This window comes from Adiantum capillus-veneris, chromosome 28, assembly GCF_014529385.1.
Source record: "Adiantum capillus-veneris isolate H3 chromosome 28, ASM1452938v2, whole genome shotgun sequence".
Taxonomy (NCBI): Eukaryota; Viridiplantae; Streptophyta; class Polypodiopsida; order Polypodiales; family Pteridaceae; genus Adiantum; species Adiantum capillus-veneris.
Window position 1 is genome coordinate 107,533,813 of NC_140958.1, and position 22,665 is coordinate 107,556,477.

A 22,665-nucleotide genomic window follows, 5' to 3' on the forward strand; every position below is an offset into this window, starting at 1 on the left:
CAATCTGCAGGAATCCGTAGCACACTATCTGAAGATCTATTCTCCTCGTGCCATGATGCTAGGGCGGCCATAGACTTACATTCGAAGAAATTCTTGATGCGAGGAAGCAGAGGAAAATGTCGCAAAACCTTTTGTGGAATTTTTTGTCCGTGGAGATCTACTCGATATCTCTCGAAATCACATTTCGGACACTTCTCCATGTCTATGTATTCCCCTCTGAAAAGAATGTAGTCGTTAGGACAAGCGTGAATCGAATTATAATCCATCCCCAAGTTTTGCAAGATCTTTCTTGCTTCCTCTCTGGAATATGGCATCACATTATTAGCTGGGACTATGTGCTCTTTGAGCAATCTACACAAGGAAAAAAATGTGGTACACTAGTGTAAGTAATCTATCATATCATTATACATCTAGAGTTTTTATTGAAGTAAACACACTGTAATAGATCACCTGAAAAGCGTTGTCACTCTAGTGTCACTCCATCCAAATTTTGCCTACATGTTGAGAAGAACCAAGAGCGCCTTCAATCTAGACACACGTGCTCCATCATATAATGGCGTATCGGCTTCCCTTTTCATATCATCATAGATAAGCCTTTTTGAATCCATGATGGTGTCAATCATTTCATCTATCTCGGGCTCAAACATTGCCTCGTTGGGAATGTGGTCTGCATGATCATCCTCCAAGCTATTAGGGGCTACATCTTGTGGCCTCACGTATGCTGCTTGACCAAAGTTCCTGTGAACACGTTGTTAGCATGAAAACGACAAGGAAAACAAGTGCCTCTTTAGCTCTGCACGAGTCACACCGTTGGAAAGAAACCCTGTATGACGATAGAAAACACCAAAGTCTAACACCTATGAAGATGGGCGAGAAACAGCTCTAACTCAAAACATGACTAAAATTTTAGAAAACCAAGACCATGAAGATGAAGCTTGTGTTGTGAGGATCTCCGTAGAGCATCCATATGCTTGATTCTGATAACCGACGAGAAAGTTACAAGCTTTTGAAGATGGAAGGTCTCTCAAAAGCTCCAAAAAACAAGTCTCTGTAAGCAAAAAAGGATGTGCAGGAAAATACAGCTATTAAAGGGGGTTTTTTTGGTTCTTATCCCAAGGGATTTTCTCTCTCTCCTTAGCCGACTTCATTTCCCTCTTTAGGCACCTTTCTATTGGTCCATTTTTGGCCTTTTTTGGGTCAAAAATGAGATGTCGGCTACTTTTTGACCAAGGCAACTGGGGAAAGGGGATGTCCGGTGGACCAGAAAAAGTGTCTAGGCACCTGGGCAGCTGGTGTGGACTGAAAATGGCGCCCCCTCTCTCCCCCAAAGTCCACGAGCCCTCACAAGCAAGGCCAAGAAGCTCCATTAGCTCCTTTGATACACCATTAGGGGTACCCACTCCCCCCCTTATACCTGTTGGGATCGGAGAGCACACACACAGAGAGCCAACACGAAGAAGGAGATAGACACAGTGTGTGGCGGGGCGGTACTCACACTACAATGTGTAGTTATGAGTATAGTTATTATGAATGAGTAAATGAATGGCTGTACATGGGCGGCTGAACAACGGGCAGCCGGGCACACGGGCCTTTAACCCAACGATCTCCCACTTAAAGGCAGTGTGCCTTTAAAGTGGCCAAAGTACAGCAAAAGAAGTCAAGACATACCCATCAGCGATCTGCAGTGTGCAAACCGCTGTGAGGCTAACGACTTCGTGAGTAGATCAGCAGGGTTATCGTCAGTGTGTACCTTGACAAGCTCTATGCGCTTGTCCTCTAGCACCTCTCGTATGAAGTGATACCTCACCTCAATGTGCTTTGTCTTTGCATGGAAGACAGGATTCTGTGCCAACGCTATGGCACTCTGGCTATCACAATGTAGAATCGGAGCATCACAAACCATACCAAGATCTCCCACTAGTCGTGAGAGCCATATGGCCTCCTTGGCAGCCTCAGTGGCAGCCATATATTCAGCCTCTGTAGTGCTCAAAGCAACGCATGGCTGTAAACGTGATGCCCACGAAACCGGTCCACCTGCAACTGTGAACACATAGCCGCTAGTAGACTTCCTCGAGTCCACTGACCCTGCATAGTCTGAATCTGTATATCCGCAAACAGACATATCCTTCTCACCATAACATAGGGACAACTCTGAAGTCCCTCTCAAGTATTTGAGAATACCTCTCACTGCATCCCAATGACGCTTGCCCGGGTTAGACATGTACCTGCTAACCACACCAACTGCATGAGCAAGATCTGGACGCGTAGCCACCATGGCATACATCAAGGAACCAACAGCTGACGCATAGGGAATCTGAGACATCTCTGTAGTCTCCAAATCTGTCTGAGGGCAGTCATCATGGCTGAGTTTTACATATGGAGGCAACGGGGTACTAATGGCCTTCCCCCCTTCCATATGAAAACGCTCAAGCACCCTGTCAATGTACTCTTTCTGACTAAGAAAGAGCATCTTGCGAGAGCGATCACGAGTGATCCGCATACCCAAAATATGACTGGCATCCCCAAGATCCTTCATGGAAAAGGTCTCATGTAGCCTATGTTTCAAGGCATCCACATCAGAAATACACTTCCCTACGATCAGCATGTCATCCACATACAAAACCAAAACAATAAGACTACCATCTGCAGCCTTGCGAGTATAGAGGCATGGGTCCTCATAACTGCGTACATAACCCAATGAACTCATGAATGCATCAAACTTACGATACCATTCACGAGATGATTGCTTCAGCCCATACAAGGTCTTAAGAAGCCGGCATACCATCTTCTTTGAACCATGAATAACAAACCCACTTGGTTGCTCCATGTACAAATCCTCGTGCAAGTCCGGATGTAAGAAAGCTGTCTTTACATCCATTTGCTTCAACTCCATGTCTTCTGTAGCTACCAAGGCAAACAACATACGCAAAGTAGACATCTTCACCACTGGGGAGAAGATCTCGTCAAAATCAATGCCCTTCTGTTGCTTGAATCCTTTAGCCACAAGCCTTGCTTTGTACCTAGGCTTTGCATCCATTGAACACAATTTTATCTTGTAAACCCACTTGCATGGTAGTGCCTTCTTACCCTTTGGCAAAGGAGTAAGCTCCCACGTTTTATTTTGGATCAACGAATCCATCTCTGACTGCATAGCCTGCTCCCACTTGAGCTTGTCAACACTAGACATGGCCTCATCATAACATGATGGCTCCCCGCAATCAGTCAACAATACATAATCCATAGAAGGCACAAAATGCTGAGGCTGTCTTGCACGCCGCTCTGAACGCCTCAAAGACTGTGCAGGAGGTGCATCTGGCTGTCCCACATCTACATGATCTCCCAACAAGGGCTGATCTCCCACTTGAGGGTCAATGGGCTGCCCACGAGCAGCCATGGGACCATCATACTGATGACCATCCTCCTCAAATATCACACGCCGAACCTCAACCGTTCGCGGTGATGCTCTATACATAGAGTCCTCATGAAAAACAACATCATGGCTGCGCACAATCTTCCTGTCAATAGGATCCCACAATCGATAACCCATCTCACCAGAGCTACCATAACCCAAGAAGATACATCTCTTGCTTTTTGGATCCAATTTGCTGCGTTTTGCCTTAGGTACATGTACATAAGCTTCACAGCCAAAAACACGAAGGTGACCATACGAAGGTGGCAAACCTGTCCATACCTCTTCAGGCACTTTGAAGCCCAAAGGAACACTAGGGGAACGATTTATCAAATGCACAGAAGTGGCAACAGCTTCAGCCCAAAATCCATTTGACAAACCAGCCATAGAAAGCATACTACGGACTTTTTCCTGTATAGTCCTGTTCATGCGCTCTGCCACAACAGCTTCAGCCCAAAATCCATTTGACAAACCAGCCATAGAAAGCATACTACGGACTTTTTCCTGTATAGTCCTGTTCATGCGCTCTGCCACACCATTTTGAGGAGGTGTATAGGGAGCACTAAGCTCGCGCCGTATACCCTTCTCAACACATAATGTTGTGAAAGCATGAGACATAAATTCACCCCCATTGTCCGTACGTAAGCACTTCAACTTACAACCTGATTGGTTCTCAACAAGAGTCAACCATTGCTTAAATATATCAAACACCATATCCTTCTTACGAATGGGGTATGCCCATACCTTCCTGCTAGCATCATCAATGAATGTAACAAAGTACATAGCACCTCCAAGAGAAGCATTGGGCATCGGCCCACATACATCACTATGCACCAAAGCTAGCTTTTCCAAAGATCTGTGTGGAACACTTTTCTTATGAGAAGACCGAGCATGTCGACCATAAAGGCAATGCTCACAAAACTCAAAACCACCAAAATCTGAAACGGGAATGTAATCCGCACGTGCCAACAACTTCAAACCTTTTAGTGACATATGCCCCAAACACTGATGCCATAAAGAAGCAGGAGGTTGCTCAGTGATCCCCACAATGTGATCAGCCACACTAGCTACACAAAGGGAATACAACGTATTCCTCTTAGCACCTTTAACCAAAACAAGGCTGCCCTTAGTGATCTTCCAACCTCCATCACCAAAAGATACATTGAAACCAAGTGAATCCAACTGACCCACACTAATCAAGCTTTTTGCAAGAGCCGGCACATGATGCACACGCTGCAAGACAAACGTAGTAGAGTTTGGCATAGCCAAATGAATATCCCCAATGCCATGAATCTGCATAGAACGCCCATCGACAATCCTGACAGTACCTGTTCTCGAAGCATCGTAGTCATGAAACCACGACCTATGAGGCGTAACGTGAAAAGAAGCACCACTGTCAATGACCCAATCCATAGGCATACTACGCTCATGAGTGAGACGAAAAGCGTCATCAAAATAGGATGCAAGCAACACATCACCAAGCTCTTCACTAGTAGCACTAGTCGGAGCACATACATGGTCATCTTGAGAGCTACACTCTCCCTGTGTTGCATTTAACTCCTCAATCTTGACATTGGATTTAGGCTTGTCCTTAGCATCATGGTCTTTCTTCTTACCATCTCCATTTTCCCTTTTCCACTTGTAACAATCCTTTTTGAAATGGCCTTTTCTACCACAATGAAAACATTCCACATCCTTTTTACTTGTGCCTGCACGGGACTTGCTTCTAGATTTACCCCTATTGGACTTATACTTGTCCATAGTCCTGCCTCTGACAACCATTGCACTAGAAGACTGACTACCTGCATTATTCTTTTGATTAATCTCTTCCGTGAGAAGACTAGACTCCACATTAGTACTTGTCAACTCATTCGCAGGAACCGAGTTACTTATGGCTGTCCTAAATGTGTCCCATGACTCAGGCAACGTGACAAGTAAAAACATAGCTTTTACATTTTCCTCAAACGTAATTTCCTACGTAGCAAGTTGGCTGAAAATTGTATTGAACTCATTCAAATGCGCATTCATGGAAGCACCTTCCTCCATTCGCAAATCAATAAGCTTTTTAATCCAATACACCATAGAAGCAGCCGAATGCTTATCATACATATCGCAAATCCACTGCCATAGCTCATAAGCTCCACCCTGTGCATCTTTCACATTGTAATAAACAGACTTTGAAAGGGAAAGCCTAATGGTAGACCTGCACATCTCATCCAACTCCTCCCAATCATCCCTCTCCATGTTCTCTAGCTTAACTCCCTGCAACTTTAGAGGTCGAATCTGTTTCTTCTGCACCAAGACATCCCAAATCTGATCTTTCCAATATGAGAAGTTAGCACCATCCAACTTCTCAATATTGAAAACTGTGTCCTCTTTAGTGCCCATTACAACAAGAATGCAACAATGAGAAACCTGTAACCAACCAACAAACTGCCACAACAAAGTAGTGTTGCAAATCTGACAACACCTGCTGCTCAATCAAAGAGCAAACGCATAGAGTATAAATCAGCCCATAATATGGTCAAAAAACGTACGTAGAAATCCACAAACAAATGCATAAACCCGTGACACCTGTAACTCAACCGGCCTAAGCAAACTGTGCCACAAAATGCATCAACAATGAGCTGTCATAGAGGCATAAACATACTCCATGTCTGAATAACCACAATAGAGACATAAGCTGACCAAGCTTACACAAATCCGTGAGCATAAATGGATCCAAGTGAGCATATAACCAATGCACAAGCTCAACGAAGTCCAATCTCTATTGTCAACCAAGTACCTATCCGTACTCAAACCGCAACACTGCAAGCAAGAGCAAACCCGCTCTATGTATAAGTGAACCAAATCTCCACAATATCATGCATAAAGAGTGTCTGTCAAACTGCCATATCCACATCCATCAACATACATAGATGATGTAAACCTGTAGCTCAAGAACACGCATAAACAGACTGCCCAGAAGAGTAGAAGCTCCCACTCAAACCACAACCATATGCATGGCTGTCCCACAGTCAAAATACATGTTTTGTAACCACAGAAGAGACCGGTATCCAAAGCTCCCTGTAACCTGTAACCTGTACCTGTACCTGTACCTGTAGTCGAAGAAGACAATGTCGCCAAAACTCCCACTCTTTCTGTGTGTATGAGGCCACTCCAAGAAGAGGCTACACACTCTCAAATGAGCTGTGGCCTCACGTAAGTGGAAGACACTACAACAATGGCACCTGTAATGGCTATGGAAGCTCTGGCAGCAGAAAACTACCAAAGAGAGCTGAAAAACGCAGCTCCTAGTCTGTAGCTCGGATGGGATTTCTGATGGCACGAATGGCTCCGAAAGGGGGGTTAAACTTCAGAACACCTGCTGAAAATACTCGCGGAGTGCTGAACCTTCCAATGCCAAGCTCAGAAAAACCTTCTGCTCTTTAGAAATGCGCGCGTGCGCGAAACCAAAAAACGGCAATGAAACAGCAGCAAGTTTCAACACACTCAACAATGATGATGAAGCTCTCAATGCTCTCACTACAAAGCTCTGATACCACTTGTTGGGATCGAAGAGCACACACACAGAGAGCCAACACGAAGAAGGAGATAGACACAGTGTGTGGCGGGGCGGTACTCACACTACAATGTGTAGTTATGAGTATAGTTATTATGAATGAGTAAATGAATGGCTGTACATGGGCGGCTGAACAACTGGCAGCCGGGCACACGGGCCTTTAAACCAACAATACCCTCCAATTTTCACATGCTCCCCCCCATGTGGGGTTATTCCATTGCCACATGGCACCATCCTCCCATCTTCCCCAACTTCCCCATGTCCAAACCTGAAATTTCTATTTTGCCCCCAACTTGAGCCATTTTCTCGGAGGCGTAGCGGGTGACCCCGACCACCAAATATAGCGCCGTAAAGCATGGCTTGGAGCTTATTACCCCGGCTAACTCCAAAAATTTCTAAACATACCATTGCTAAAAAGAACCATCAAGTCGGCCCACTTGCCGTCTTCCCACGTGCATCTGCTGCCACTTTTTAAGTGAAAAACCATCCACTTCGAGTGCGTGTAACTTATGATGTCGAAGTTCGATTTTCAAGCTATCAAGCACGGCTAGGAATGCTCATTCAAATCTATTTTTTGAAATATCGACTAACCCAGAACTCAACCAACAGCTTGACCAAAACCAAGCCTTTGTACAGGGTTTTTACAAGGACACTTTCAAAGCTGGAAGCACTATGTACATATATATACATGAGGGTGGTCAACAAGTTTTTTTGCATCATTTATGGCTTTTGTACTCATCCAAAAAATACATGACATAACTTGTCAACCCCCCCTAGCCTGCTTGATCATTCATGACAAGCAGAGGTCCCCAGGGTGAACAATTAATGTAGCTCATCCTCAGAAACCTCGTTCACATTTTGTGGCGCATTCACACTGTTTGTTTCCATTGATAACATCTCATCTGTCACAATAGTCATCAACCGTGCTAAATACTTCTTAGGTCTATAACCATTAACACGGTAGCTATGTATTGTACCATCTAAATCAGCCAGCTGATATGTCCCATTATCAAACTTGTTTACAACAGTAAAAGGTCCCTCCCACTTGATCTGAAACTTCTTTTGGAAAGTGTGGTCCAATTTACTATTGTATCGCAAAACAAGATCTCTTTTCTCAATTCCCTTATCTTTCATGCATTCATTAGCTCTTTTTTGGGCCTTTTTACATATTTCTTGATGGTAATCCAAGGCCAAAAGCCTGTCTAGCTGTAGACATTGTAAATCTAATAACCTTTGTTGCCAAGCATCTTGTTGCTCTTCATCTTGCAATGACAAAAACTTGAGTGCAGGGATTTCCACTTCAATAGGCATCAAGGCTTCTTTGCCATAAACCAAGTGATATGGTGAGAATCCCGTGCTAGTTTTTATTGCCGTTCTATATGCCCATAACGCACAAGGCAACTTTGAGTCCCAAGTTTTGGCATGTGTTAAAGTCATTTTTGTCAAAATCTTCACCAAGTCCCCATTAAACCTCTCATTAAGTCCATTGCACTGTGGATAATAAGGGGTGCTGTATTTATGCTCTATGCCAAGCTTCTTGCATAAAAAATCAAACATTTCACCTCTAAACCCTGGCCCTCTGTCAGACAGTAACTCCAATGGCACCCCGAACTTGCAGCATATGTGCTCGTACATGAATTTTCCCATCTCCTTGGCTGGTAATTTGTTTGACAGCCTTGGTCTCTGCCAAACGTGATAAATAATCCACCGCTGTCAAAATATACACATTCCTCTTACTTGAAGTGGGTAATGGCCCAATAGCATCGAGGCCCCATTTTTCAAACACCTCATTAGCCAGGATTGTCTTTCGCAGCTCAGGTTTAAGAACCCTTTTTCCCATCTTTTGACAAACCAAGCAAGATTTACACCAGTGATTGACATCCCGTTGAATACTAGGCCAAACATAGCCTTCTTGCAAGATCTTGTGAAGCATAATCTTCATAGCAAAATGACCTCCACAAGACCCTTCATGGTTTTCTTCTAAAATTTTGTAAATCTCCTCCTTCCAAGGCACATGACGCAACACCAAATCGCTTCCTTTCATGTAAAGCATATCACCAATCATTTTGTACTTCCTTGCTCTTCTCATAAAAGCATACTTTTTAGATGAAGGAAAATCTTCAGGCAAGAGACCGGTCAATAAGAAATCCACCTCTTTCGACAACACCTCTCTTCCATGATACAAAGGGGCATCCGCTTTCAACACAAACACACAAGTAATCATTGCTTGCGCGGCCTCATGTGCTTCTTCATTTTGAGTCCTTTCAACATGCTGCAAGCTCCATGCCTCAAACTTTTTGAGTAGCGATTTCACTTTGAAGCATAGATTCTTCAGTCTAGGATTCTTATTCTTAAGACCATATTAGGTAAAGTGGGAAAATCCCAATTCCCAGGTTGGACAACTTTCAATATATCATGTACAAAATATAGAGATTTTGTCAAAAAATTGAGTTTTCTTAATGTCTCATTCCACTTTATGCACATACAATACACAATGAAAACAACTAAAGTACCATGGTTTCAATCAATTGGATTATTAGGAGACGAGTATATTGCATCCATTATCGTTGTCTATGTCCTAATGTCCTACCTACAACTTATCTCAACATGGAGAGCTTGGTTTCTAGGTCCACCACTTGTCCAAGTTAATGTAAAAGTGACTCAAGGTTCACAACTTGTGAAAGCAAGGATCCATTGAGGAATACAATCCACTTGGCTATTTTTCCTTAATTTATTGCATGTGACATTCAAGCAAGGTCCACTTCTAATCTATAACTTCTTAATTTGAGGCATGGGGCATACATAAAATATGTAGCATATGCTCTATTGCCTCATAGGAAGGTTGGTTTCAATTTGCACTTATCCATGCTAGCCTATCTTGGAGAAATGATGGAGCTTGCTTCTCTCCTTGTTTCAATGGAGACTAGCTTGGACAAGTGGTGGACCTTTGCTTCTCTCTATGTTTCAATAGAGTTAGCTTGGACAAGTGGTGATCTTCGAACAAAACCCCCATATAAAACATATCATGGGTATTCCAAGTGATTAGAAAGATTACCATTTAAGATATAACCTTATAGGTTGGACAAATGGAGCTTGGCTTGGAGAAATGGTGGACCTTTGATTCTCTCCATGTTTCAATGGAGCCTATCTTGGATAAATGGTGGAGCTTGCTTCTGTCCATGTTTCGATGGAGCCTAGCTTGAACAGTTGGTGGACCTTTGCTTCTCTCTATGTTTCAATAGAGTTAGCTTAGACACGTGGTGGATCTTCAAACTAAGCCAAATACTATCAATGTTTCCTAGCTTGGACAAGTGGTGGAGTGTTTCTCTACTCCATGTTTCAATGGATCTTAGCTTGGACAAGTGTTGGACCTTAAAACAAAAACCCCATGTACAACATAGAATGGATTTTCTAGATTTCAATGGAGTCTAGATTTAACAAATGGTGGAGCTTGTCTTCATCCATGTTTCAATGAAACTAGCTTGAACAAGTGGTGGACCTTGTAACAAACCCCCCCATGTACAACATATCATTGGTTTTCTAAGTGATGGGAAGGAATACCATTCAAGATATAAACTTATAGCTTGGATAAGTAGTTGACTTTAAAACCAAATTCATCATAATACAATGAAATACAGGTTAGCCAATTCCTAAATCTTGAGACCAAACCTCCCATGCTATTAGAGATAATATATTGGATAAGTGGTGGACCTTCTATTATTTTCCCATGCCTAGTTTAGACTACCGGTACACTTTGCAGCTATAAAGGTTGGACGAGTTGTGGAGCCTTGTTTCTATCCATGTTTTAATGGATCCTAGCTTGGACAAGTGGTGGACCTTGGAAAAAAGCTTCCATGTACAACATATATGAGGTTTTCCATGTTTTAATGGAACCTATCTTGGACAAATGGTGAATCTTGCTTCTCTCCATGTTGATTTTGGAACTACCTTAGACAAGTGGTGGAGCTTTGCTTTTCTACTCTTCATAATACAATAAAGTATACGTTGGTTACATGGTGAATCTTAAGGCCAAACCTCCCATTTTACTAGAGATGATAGGTTGGACAAGTGGATCAACCTTCTATCATTTCTCCATGACTATATTGGACAATTAGTAGACCTAACATCTCTCTATGTTGTCTAGAGATAAGCTTGGACAAGTGATGGACCCTGCTTCTCTCTTCCTTTGGTTTACTTTGATGTCCTTGAAAGAAAGTGGTAGGTGATAAGGAGGTGATTCATTCCTTGGACAAGGTCTTGGAGGAGGTTGGATGGGTAATTCAATAGTTTTCTTCAATTTATGCCAGCATATAGCCAATCCATTTTTCTGTAATGGTTCTGAAATTAAAGAACAAGAACACTTAATGCAAACACAACAATAGACATGAGTTTTACATTGTCTACCCTAAGGTTTTATTAGATACCAAAATCCATCTATGATCTACTCATTAATAGAAAGAAAGTCAAATTAAAATCCTGACTCTTTTTTATGCTACACTCTCTCTTAGTCTCAATACCATGGAGGTCAACTAGACTTAAGTCAACTAATAACTACTACTTGTTGTTAAAGGTATGCTTGAAGTGCATAAGGCTTTACCAATGCTCTAGTGTAGAATGGGTATTTAGGTCTCAAGGTCTACCACTTATCCAAGCAAAGATCCATTTAGATATGGAAACCCAATTTTTCTTAATATAATGATATAGAGTGGACAAGTGGTGAATCCTGAGACCAAACCACTCATGCTACTAGGGATAATAGGTTGGACAAGTGGTGGACCTTGAATGTAAACCCCCCATGTACAAAGTATCAGGGGTTTTGGGTATTTCAATCGACTCTAGCATCTTCGAGACATGGTGGAGCTTACTTCTCTCCATGTTTCAATGGAGTCTATCTTGGATAAATGGTGGAGCATCATTCTCTCCATGTTTCAATGGAGCCTAGCTTGGACAAGTGGTGGACGTTTGTTTCTCTCTATGTTTGAACAGATTTAGCTTGGACAAGTGGTGGACCTTGGAACAAAATCCCCATGTAAAACATATCATGGACATTACAAGTGGTGAGAAAAAATACCATTCAATATATAACCTTATAGGTTGGACAAGTGGTGGACCTTAACACCCAATTATTATTAATATAATGACATAGAGTGGACAAGTGGTGAATCTTGCGACCAAACCTACTAGGAAAAGTAGGTTGGACAAGTGGTGGACCTTGAATGCAAACCCCCCATGTACAAAATATCACTCAGGCTACTAGGAATAATTTGGTATTAAGGTCCATGTTTCAATGGAGCCTAGCTTGGAAAAGTGGTGGACCTTTGTTTCTCTCTATGTTTCAATAGAATTAGATTGGACAAGTGGTGAACCTTGGAACAAAACCCCCATGTAAAGCATGTCATGGGCATTACAAGTGGTGAGAAAAAATACCATTCAAGGTATAACCTTATAGGCTGGACAAGTGGTGGACCTTAGCACCCAATTCCTCTTATTATAATGACATAGAGTGGAAAAGTGGTGAATTGTGAGACCAAACCTACTAGGGATAATAGGGTGGACAAATTGGTTTGACCTTGAATGTAAATCACCCATGTACAAAATATCATGGTGTTTTCATATTTCAATGGAGCCTAGCATATATTGGACATGGTGGAACTTACTTATGTCCATGTTTTAATGGAGCCTATCTAGGAGAAATGGTGGAGGTTCCTTCTCTCCATGTTTCAATGGAGCCTAGCTTGGACAAGTCGTGGACTCTTTGTTTCTCTCTATGTTTAAATATGGTTAGCTTGGACAAGTGGTGGATCTTGGAATGAAACTCCCATGTAAAACATATCATGGGCATTTCAAGTGGTGAGAAAGGATACCATTTAAAATAAACCTTATAGGTTGGACAAGTGGTGGACCTTAACACAATATAATGACATAGAGTGTACAAGTGGTGAATCTTGAAACCAAACCACTCATGCTACTAGGGATAATAGGTTGAACAAGTGGTGGGCCTTGAAATAAACCCCCTAGAGTGTTTTCAATGGCCTAGCTTGGAAACATGGTAAAGCTTGCTTCTCTCCATGTTTCAATGGAGCCTATCTTGGATAAATGGTGGAGCATCATTCTCTCCATGTTTCAATGGAGCCTAGCTTGGACAAGTGGTGCACCTTTGTTTCTCTCTATGTTTGAATAGAGTTAGCTTGGAAAGTGGTGGACCTTGGAACAAAATCCCCATGTAAAACATATCATGGGCATTACAAGTGGTGAGAAAAAATACCATTCAATATATAACCTTATAGGTTGGACAAGTGGTGGACCTTAACACCCAATTATTCTTAATATAATGACATAGAGTGGACAAGTGGTGAACTTGGACCAAACCTACTAGGAAAATAGGTTGGACAAGTGGTGGACCTTGAATGTAAACCCCCCATGTACAAAATATTACTCATGCTACTAGAAATAATTTGGTATTAAGGTCCATGTTTCAATGCAGCCTAGCTTGGAAAAGTGGTGGACCTTTGTTTCTCTCTATGTTTCAATAGATTTAGCTTGGACAAGTGGTGGACCTTGGAACAAAACCCCCATGTAAAGCATGTCATGGGCATTACAAGTGGTGAGAAAAAATACCATTCAAGCTATAACATTATAGGTTGGACAAGTGGTGGACCTTAGCACCCAATTCCTCTTATATAATGACATAGAGTGGACAAGTGGTGAATCATGAGACCAAACCTACTAGGGATAATAGGTTGGACAAGTGGTGACCTTGAATGTAAACCCCCCATGTACAAAATATTATGGTATTGGGTATTTCAATGGAGCCTAGCAACTTGGAGACATGGTGGAACTTATTTCTCTCCATGTTTCAATGGAGCCTATCTAGGAGAAATGGTGGAGGTTCCTTCTCTCCATGTTTCAATGAGCCTAGCTTGGACAAGTGGTGGACCTTTCTTTCTCTATATGTTTTAATAGAGTTAGCTTGGACAAGTGGTGGACCTTGGAATGAAACCCCCATGTAAAACATATCATGGGCATTTCAAGTGTGAGAAAAGGATACCATTTAAGATATAACCTTATAGGTTGGACAAGTGGTGGACCTTAACACAATATATATAATGACATAGAGTGTACAAGTGGTGAATCTTGAAACCAAACCACTCATGCTACTAGGGATAATAGGTTGGACAAGTGGTGGGCCTTGAATGTAAACCCCCAAAATTAGGTTTAGGGTATTTCAATGGAGCCTAGCTTGGAAACATGGTAAAGCTTGCTTCTCTCCATGTTTCAATGGAACCTATCTTGGAGAAATGGTGGAGCATCCTTCTCTCCATGTTTCAATGGAGCCTAGCTTGGACAAGTGGTGGACCTTTGTTTCTCTCTATGTTTCAATAGAGTTATCTTGGACAAGTGGTGGACTTGGAACAAAAACCCCTTGTAAAACATATCATGGGCATTACAAGTGATGAGAAAAAATATCATTCAAGATATAACCTTATAGGTTGGACAAGTGGTGATGGACCTTGACAAGTGGTGAAGGATACATTTAAGATATACCCTTATAGGTTTGACAAGTGGTGGACCTTAACACCCAGTTATTCTTAAATAATGACATAGAGTGGATAAGTGGTGAACTTAAGACCAAACCACTCATGCTACTAGTATAATACGTTAGAGAAGTGGTAGACAAATACCTTGAATGTAACACCCCATGTACAAAATATCATGGTTTTAAGGGTGTTTCAATGGAGCCTAGAATCTTGGAGACATGGTAGATCTTGATTCTTTCCATGTTTGAATGGCACCTATCTTGGAAAAATGATGGAGGTTACTTCTCTCCATGCTTCAATGGAGCCTATCTTTGACAGTGGTGAACCTTTGCTTCTCTCTATGTTTCAATAGCCTAGCTTGGACAAGTGGTGGACCTTTCTTCTCTCTATGTTTGAATAGAGTTAGCTTGGACAAGTGGTGGACCTTGGAATGAAACCCCCATGTAAAACATATCATGGGCATTTCAAGTGGTGAGAAAGGATAACCATTAAGATATAACCTTATATTGGACAAGTGGTGGACCTTAACACATATTTCTTCTTAATATAATGACATAGAGTGTACAAGTGGTGAATCTTGAGACCAAACCACTCTTGCTACTAGGGATAATAGGTTGGACAAGTGGTGGGCCTTGAAATAAAACCCCTCATGTACAAAATAATGGGTTTAGGGTATTTAAATGGAGCCTAGCTTGGAGACATGGTGGAGATTTCTTCTCTCAATGTTTCAATGAACCTATCTTGGAGAAATGGTGGATCATCCTTCTCTCCATGTTTCAATGGAGCCTATCTTGGACAAGTGGTGGACTTTGGTTCTCTCTATGTTTCAATAGAGTTAGCTTGGACAAGTGGTGGACATTGAAACAAAACTCCCATGTAAAAAATATCATGGGTAGTTCAAGTTGTGAAAAAAAAACCATTTAAAATATAACCTTATAGGTTGGACAAGTGGTGGACCTTAACACCCAATCCTTTTTAATATAATGACATAGAGTGGATAAGTGGTGAATCTTGAGACCAAATCTATCAAGCTACTAGGGATACTAGGTTGGACAAGTGGTGGACCTTGAATGTACACCCCTATGTACAAAATATCATGGGTTTTAGGGTGTTTCAATGGAGTCTAGCATATTGGAGACATGGTGGAGCTTGCTTCTCTCCATGTTTCAAGTGGTGGACCTTCAAATTATTTTCCCATACATACCTAGTTTTAGACAACCCATACACTTTGCAACTATAAAGGTTGGACAAGTGGTGGAGCTTTGTTTATTTCCATGTTTTAAGGATCCTAGCTTGGACAAGTGGTGGACCTTGGAAAAAAAGTCCCCCCTGTACAACATAGCTGAGTTTTTTCATGTTTTAATGGAAGAGAGATTCGACAAATGGTGGAGCTTGCTTATCTCCATGTGGATTTTAGAACTAGCTTGGACAAGTGGTGGAGCTTTGCTTTTTTACTCTTCATAATACAATGATGTATAGGTTGGTTACATGGTGAATCTTAAGGCCAAACCTCCCATCTTACTAGAGATGATAGGTTGGACAAGTGTTCAACCTTCTATCATTTCTCCATGCCTATAATTAGACAATTAGTAGAACTAGCATCTTTCTATGTTGTCTAGAGCTGAGCTTGGACAAGTAGTGGACCTTGCTACTCTCTTCCCTTGGTTTATTAGTTTGAAGACTCATTATATATACTTGCTTAGATCTATATAATTACTCATTAGTTAGGTTACAAGTAGGTATGTAATTTGTTAGCCTCAAGGGACTTTGAATATTGAATAGTAAGAAAGTCAAGTGCTGGTTTGAAGATCTTTTGCTTATCTAAACTAGACTCTAACTCAATAATAAGTTTCATTAAGTTCCACGAATTGTCCTATCTAGGCTCCAAAAGAGTCTTAATTGGTTTGTGCTAGATTCTAACTAACTTCCTTGATGGGGTAGAATCCTAGAAAAATGAGGCACTATAAGTTTTACCTTAGCTCAAATGGATTTTTCACTTAAACTCGACTGCAATTTGGCATCTAGTCTTTGTCTCGATGGAGTTTAACACTAGATACATAGTAGTGATATTTAAGCTTCATGTCTCTTCACTTGATCGAGATATGAGACCATACTTTCAAGGTCACCACTTGTCTTACCTAAAGACCAATGTGAGACATGGGAGCAAGAAAGCCATCCGATATTGTTTTAAGGACTATTACATAGGCAATCAATAACTTAAGTAAAGCAAAAAGACTTGGATCTTTCACAATTAATAACTTAAGTAAAGCCAAAAAGACTTGGATCTTTGACAGTTTTTTTCAAACTAAAAAAGCACAATCTCATGCTAACAAAACTATAAATCACAATTGAAAGTTTTGAACAAGAAAAAGATCAACAATCTTAATAAGAAGGATACTTTTCATTTCATTTGATGATTACAAACTAAAATAAAGTCTCTCAAGAAATTGATAAACAAAAAATGTAGGTGACTGCTTCATTATTTTGAGCAAAAATATCAAAATCTCTATTGATTGAGCTCCATCTAGTAGTATCCTTTGTAAGATCCTGCAAGAAGGAATAAAAAGAAAGATTTGTTAGATACCATGCACATGAGTGTTCAAGCATGTGTATCAAGAATATATGACATGTCACTAGTACCTTAGGGTTGCTTTCTATCCAGCCTTAGAAGATTGTTCTCAGCTTTCACCTTATTTATATAAGCCTTTGCTGTGGTTGCCTTCAAAACTCCTTTTGTGTTACAACCCAATTGCCTAGCTAAAGTGGTCAATTGTGACGCCTTCATGCTTTCAATGGGTGTACGCTCCTTTGCCAAGATCTCTTGTATTTGGGCTCTTCTCATTTCATTGCGGTGGCTTGTGTCACTTGCATCTTCAATGATAGTTTCATCTCTGTCACCTTTTGCAGGTGGTATTCTTCTTGTAAAGAACACCTTAGCTGACCAAACATCATTTTTTTGCTTCCAATACTCCATGATTTGTTTGTATTCACTATCAGGTTGTCCATAACGATTAGAAGCAATTAAATCACGCACATCCCTTCTCTCATCAAGCTGAATCAAGTATGGCAGTAGCTCCTCCAAGAGCATATTGTCAACCATCTTCTCAGCATCAAATTGTGGTGGAAAAATGCAATTGTTTGCTGGTGAAATACATCCCTTGTAAGGAGAGTCATCAATAAGCACTGTTCTTTGTGGATCACATTCAAACCCCATGGCAATTTTGGCTAGAGGCTTGAACATTGCCTCAACGTTTGGATTGTCGGGTCTAAACAATTTTTGAGTTTGAGCGGTGTAGCAAACATCTTGCGACCAAATTGCAAAGAAAGGCAATGTATCCTCAGCTAAGTTGTTTAGTGCTGCAAGGATTTGATACACATTATTCCTAGTAGCTGTCGACCAAATTGCAACATTAAACCTTTGTAAAATAGTCTTCAAGAATTGGATGCAACCTGGCCTGAGTATAATATATCTTTTTGAATCCATTTGCACTGAGTTGTGGTGTGAGGATGGTTGAGGGGAACGTTTCAACAATAGACCATTTAAATCCAATATAATTGTAAGCATGGATTTCTCAACATCTACGCTACATGACGTAGTACCAATTGGCAATAGCTCGTGAGTGGACTTTTCAGTCTCTTTTGATGTATGTTGCATTTTTGAAGCATCGATTTCTTGGTTCTCATTATTGGAAGCTTGCTCAAGTTGCACAACACTAGACTCTAGTATAGAAATATCATCCATCTTGGGCACTTTAGAAACCATAGAATCTATGGATTCTATAGTTGTTGACTGAACCATAGGAGCATTATCCATCCCAGTTTGTGAATCTAAGAAAACACACACACAAATGGTATCTCAAAACCACTAGAATTTTATTCACCATATTTATATGTAGAACTCCTAGTAAGAAATTTATTTAAGGTAAAGTCGTTGTTAGAATCCTTGCAACCATTTTCAGCATTCGTACACCAAACACCACTTGTCTAAAATACAATCTACTAACTCAACATTTTCCATCCTACACTTTATTAAAGATGAGTACTTAAAGTGAAAACTAAAAGCCACCCTTGTTGAGGAAACATGGATACAAGGTCCACCAAATGTCCAACCTAGACTACAAGAAAATAATTAGAGATTTGGCTTAGATTTGGATTCAAAGGCCACCACTTATTCAAGTAAGATAACTCCACTTGTTTAAGACAGTAATGTTTGAAGCCCCACCACTTGTCCAACCTAGACATTGATTAAATTTTGGTAAGATTTATCACAAATCTAGAGTAGAATCAAGATTCTATGGCCAAGGTAGTCAAATATGTTAGACAACACACAAAGCATAAGAGCACTCTAGATTCTCGTTGAGCATAAACTAAACAATAATCAAATGTTATATTCACTTGAGATTTCATCCATGAAAAATGAAAATGATGCATGTACTTGAGATTTCCATCCATGTACAATACTTTACAATGTCAAGTAAAGTTATAGTCAGCAAACAACTCTTCTCCTGCTTCAACTTGACAAATAGTCTCAATGCATACATGGCCATATTCTTCTGACTTGATGTGTGAAGAGGTGCATTTATGCCAAGGTGGCAAATTTGGATCAAATGTATAGCGTACGTTGGGACAGACATTTGTACTGTGAGAACTATTTATATAGCCCGACACGTTTCCTTCTTCTACACAACCAATAATGTATGATTGATCTTCCTCTTCTTCTATGTTTGGATCCTCTAGAAGAGAATATTTATAAGCTCTTGGAAATATTTTGCATATCTTTTTCCAGTCTTGAAATCTATACTTATGCCCTCCATAGTTTAGAATAGTCAAACCACTTTCCAGGGTAGTATGCACAAATAGCCCATAACCAGCTCCTTCAATACATGAAAGTCGCACTTCAAAATCCACACCGTTAATATGGAAAATTACATCTTTGGGAATAGGAAAAGTTGGTGTCCCAAAAGGATCTTCATGCCAATCATAGTGTGAAATACATCTAGTTTTTATATCACTTAACTCCTTTGTGTCTGCAAAAAGAAGAAAATATTATGCATAAAATAATGACAATATCAAAGAAAGATATCATTATTTTATAGTCCAATAGGTCCATTGTATGGAAGACTTAGAGTGCCTCTTACATGGTGCCTCCAAGGTTTCCAAAAAATAAAATCATTGGAAAAAAAAGGCCACTGTGTCTCCAATCTATTGCCCATTTGAAGCATAGAGAGAACCAAGGTCCACCACTTGTCCAAGCTAGACATGGAGCATTGACACAAGATCCAACACTTATCCAAGAACCCTATAGTATATGTGGTAACATGGGATGCATTGATGCAACAAAAGTAGTCTAGCCTCCTCATCCATCTCTTTTTTCTTGTAGCCTAGAGGGATTAGTTTCAAGGTCTATCACTAGTCAAAAACTACACATAGAACATTGATACAAGGTTCCACCACATGTGAAACCTATCATCTCTAGTAGCATGGATGGTTTGATATCAAGGTTCATCGCGTGTCCTACCTATACTCTATTGTAGCATATAGATTCTGGTTTGGTGGTACTACACACTTGTCCAAACTTGGCTTGTTGTTGATATCTGGAGGTAATCAAGGGTCCTCCACTTGTCCAAGTTAGGCATATAAAACAATTGCAAGGTCCACCATGTGTACAACATATGATTGATTATAGCATGCATGGTCTTATTTCATGGGCAACCATCTTCTCTCCAACATGTGTCCAACCTCGGCTCCATTGAAGCATGGAGAGAAGCAAGGTCCACCACTTATCAAAGCTATTATTTTCTCCCAGTGCTTTCAAAACCCATAATACGTTGTACATGGGGGGGGGGGGATTCTTGTTTCAAGGTCCACCACTTGGCTAAGATTGGATCCATTGAAACATAAAGAGAAGCAAGCTCTACCATTTGTCCAAGCTAGGAGCCATTGAAACATGAAAACCCCATAATATGTTGTATACGGGGGGTTTTTTTCAAGTCTACCACTTGTCTAAGCTATGGTCCATTGGAACATGGAGAGAAGCAAAGCTCCACCACTTTTCTAAGCTAGGATCCATTGAAACATGGAGAGAAGCAAGCTCCATTGTTTGTCTAAGCTAGGCTCCATTGGAACATGGAGAAAACAAGCTCCACCACTTGCCTATTATTGCATAGAGATTCTGGTTTGAAGGTCCACCACTTGTCCAACCTTGCCTTCATGTATGGAGATAATCAAGAGTGCAATGCTTCTCTAAGCTAGGGACATAAAAGAGTTTCAAGGTCCACTACATATACGATCTATGATGGGTTGTAGCATGGGAGGTTTCATTTTAAGGTTGACCACTTCTCCAGCTCCGCTTGTCCAACCTCAGATCCATTGAAGAATGGAGAATAAAGGTGTACCAACTCTCCAAAATAGGCAAGACAATCTCTATAAAACCCATGAATTGTTAATATATGCTATGCTGTGGAGTTTTGTTTGAAGTTCCACTCCTTATCCAAGCTACAATCCATTGAAGCATGGAACTAAGTAAGATATATCTCTAGTCCAAGATAGGATCCATTGAAACATAGAGAGAATCAAGGTCCACCACTTGTCCAAGCTATGCATGGGTAATTGATATAAGGACCACTACGTTTTCACCTATACTATGCTCTATCATGGATGGTTTCATATCCCACCAATTTTCCAACCTATTTAGTAGGTTGTATTATGGGGGTTTGGTTTCAAGGTACTTCACTTGTCTAAGGTGGGTTCCATTGAACCATGGAGAGAAACTATGTCTACCACTTGTCCGAAATATGCTCCTTTAAAACATAAAAACAAGGTCCACCACTTGTCCAAGCTAAAGTTTCTCTCCATTGAAGCATGGAGAGAAACAAGGTCTACCACCTGTCCAAAATATGCTCCATTGAAACATAAAAGCAAGGTCCACCACTTGTCCAAGCTAATATAACAAATGGGTGTTGGTTACAAGGTGTACCACACTTGTCTAAACTAGTCTTCATGCAAGGTCTACCACATGTCCAAGCTATATGAGCTTGTTTTGAAGGTCTACCACACCTCTTGAAATTAGGATCCATGTAAGGTCCACCTTTTGTCAAGCTATGCATTTAATGAGTACTAAAACTAAGTAAATTGCAGTACTTAAATACCTTTCCAAGCTCATTAAGATTTTGGTCTCTAAGGCCGGCACCACCACATGTCTAATCTATGCTCTAATTGATTACTTATGCTAGTTCTCAAAGTCCAAACATAAGCTCCCTTCTAGCAAGGTTAGTTTAAATTTAGGCTCCAGCACCTGTCTAAGCTAGGTTCAATTTATGAAGCATCACCATTTAACCATGCTACGATCTAATGTATCATATCAAGGGGGTATTGATAAAAGGTCCAAAACTTATTGAGTTCAAGCTCTTAAGTAATTAAGTCTTTGTGAGTATTAAATGTTATAGTTTTAGTCTACAGATCCACCATTCAAAAACTCAAGTAATTTACTATTTACATTCAAACCTTGAATGCTTGAGATAAAAAATACAAACTCAATCAATACTATATAAAGCAAAATCTAACATTAAGAGTATCAAATCAGTAACAAGAAACACTAACATGCACAAGAAACTCAAAACATACGTGTCTCCATTTCCAAAAAGTCCTCCATTGACAGAGGATGGTGTTGTTGTTCTTCTTCTTCTCTTTGTGGAGAGCACTCCTCTGTAACAGGCACAATGTCGCCTGATTGCGAAGTGGATTGTTGAAGTCCAGCCCATTTTTCTATATCTTCATGAGACTTAACAAAGTCTAGCAGCATGGTCTCCACGCTTTTTGCCTCCTCCACACTATCAATTAAGCAGATAACTTCTTTTTTCTGTTGTATTCCTTCTTGTGCAACCAAGGAGCCATCACCAAAAACATCAACAAGCTTGCGGTCTTCAAAACAATATGTACGAATGTAGTGCTTGACCAAAGCTCTTTTTTTGGCCTCCAAATATTGCAAATCTGACATATCGTTATCTGCTACTTGAAGAAGAGAACAATCAATTGGCATGGGATGTTCCTCTGATCTTCTTCTCAGGTCTTCAAATGCATTGCCTTGTCCCAAGAAGGCAATAACTGTTAGGAATTGAATTGCTCCTTTGCAAGGAGCTGATGGAAAGTGATGCAAT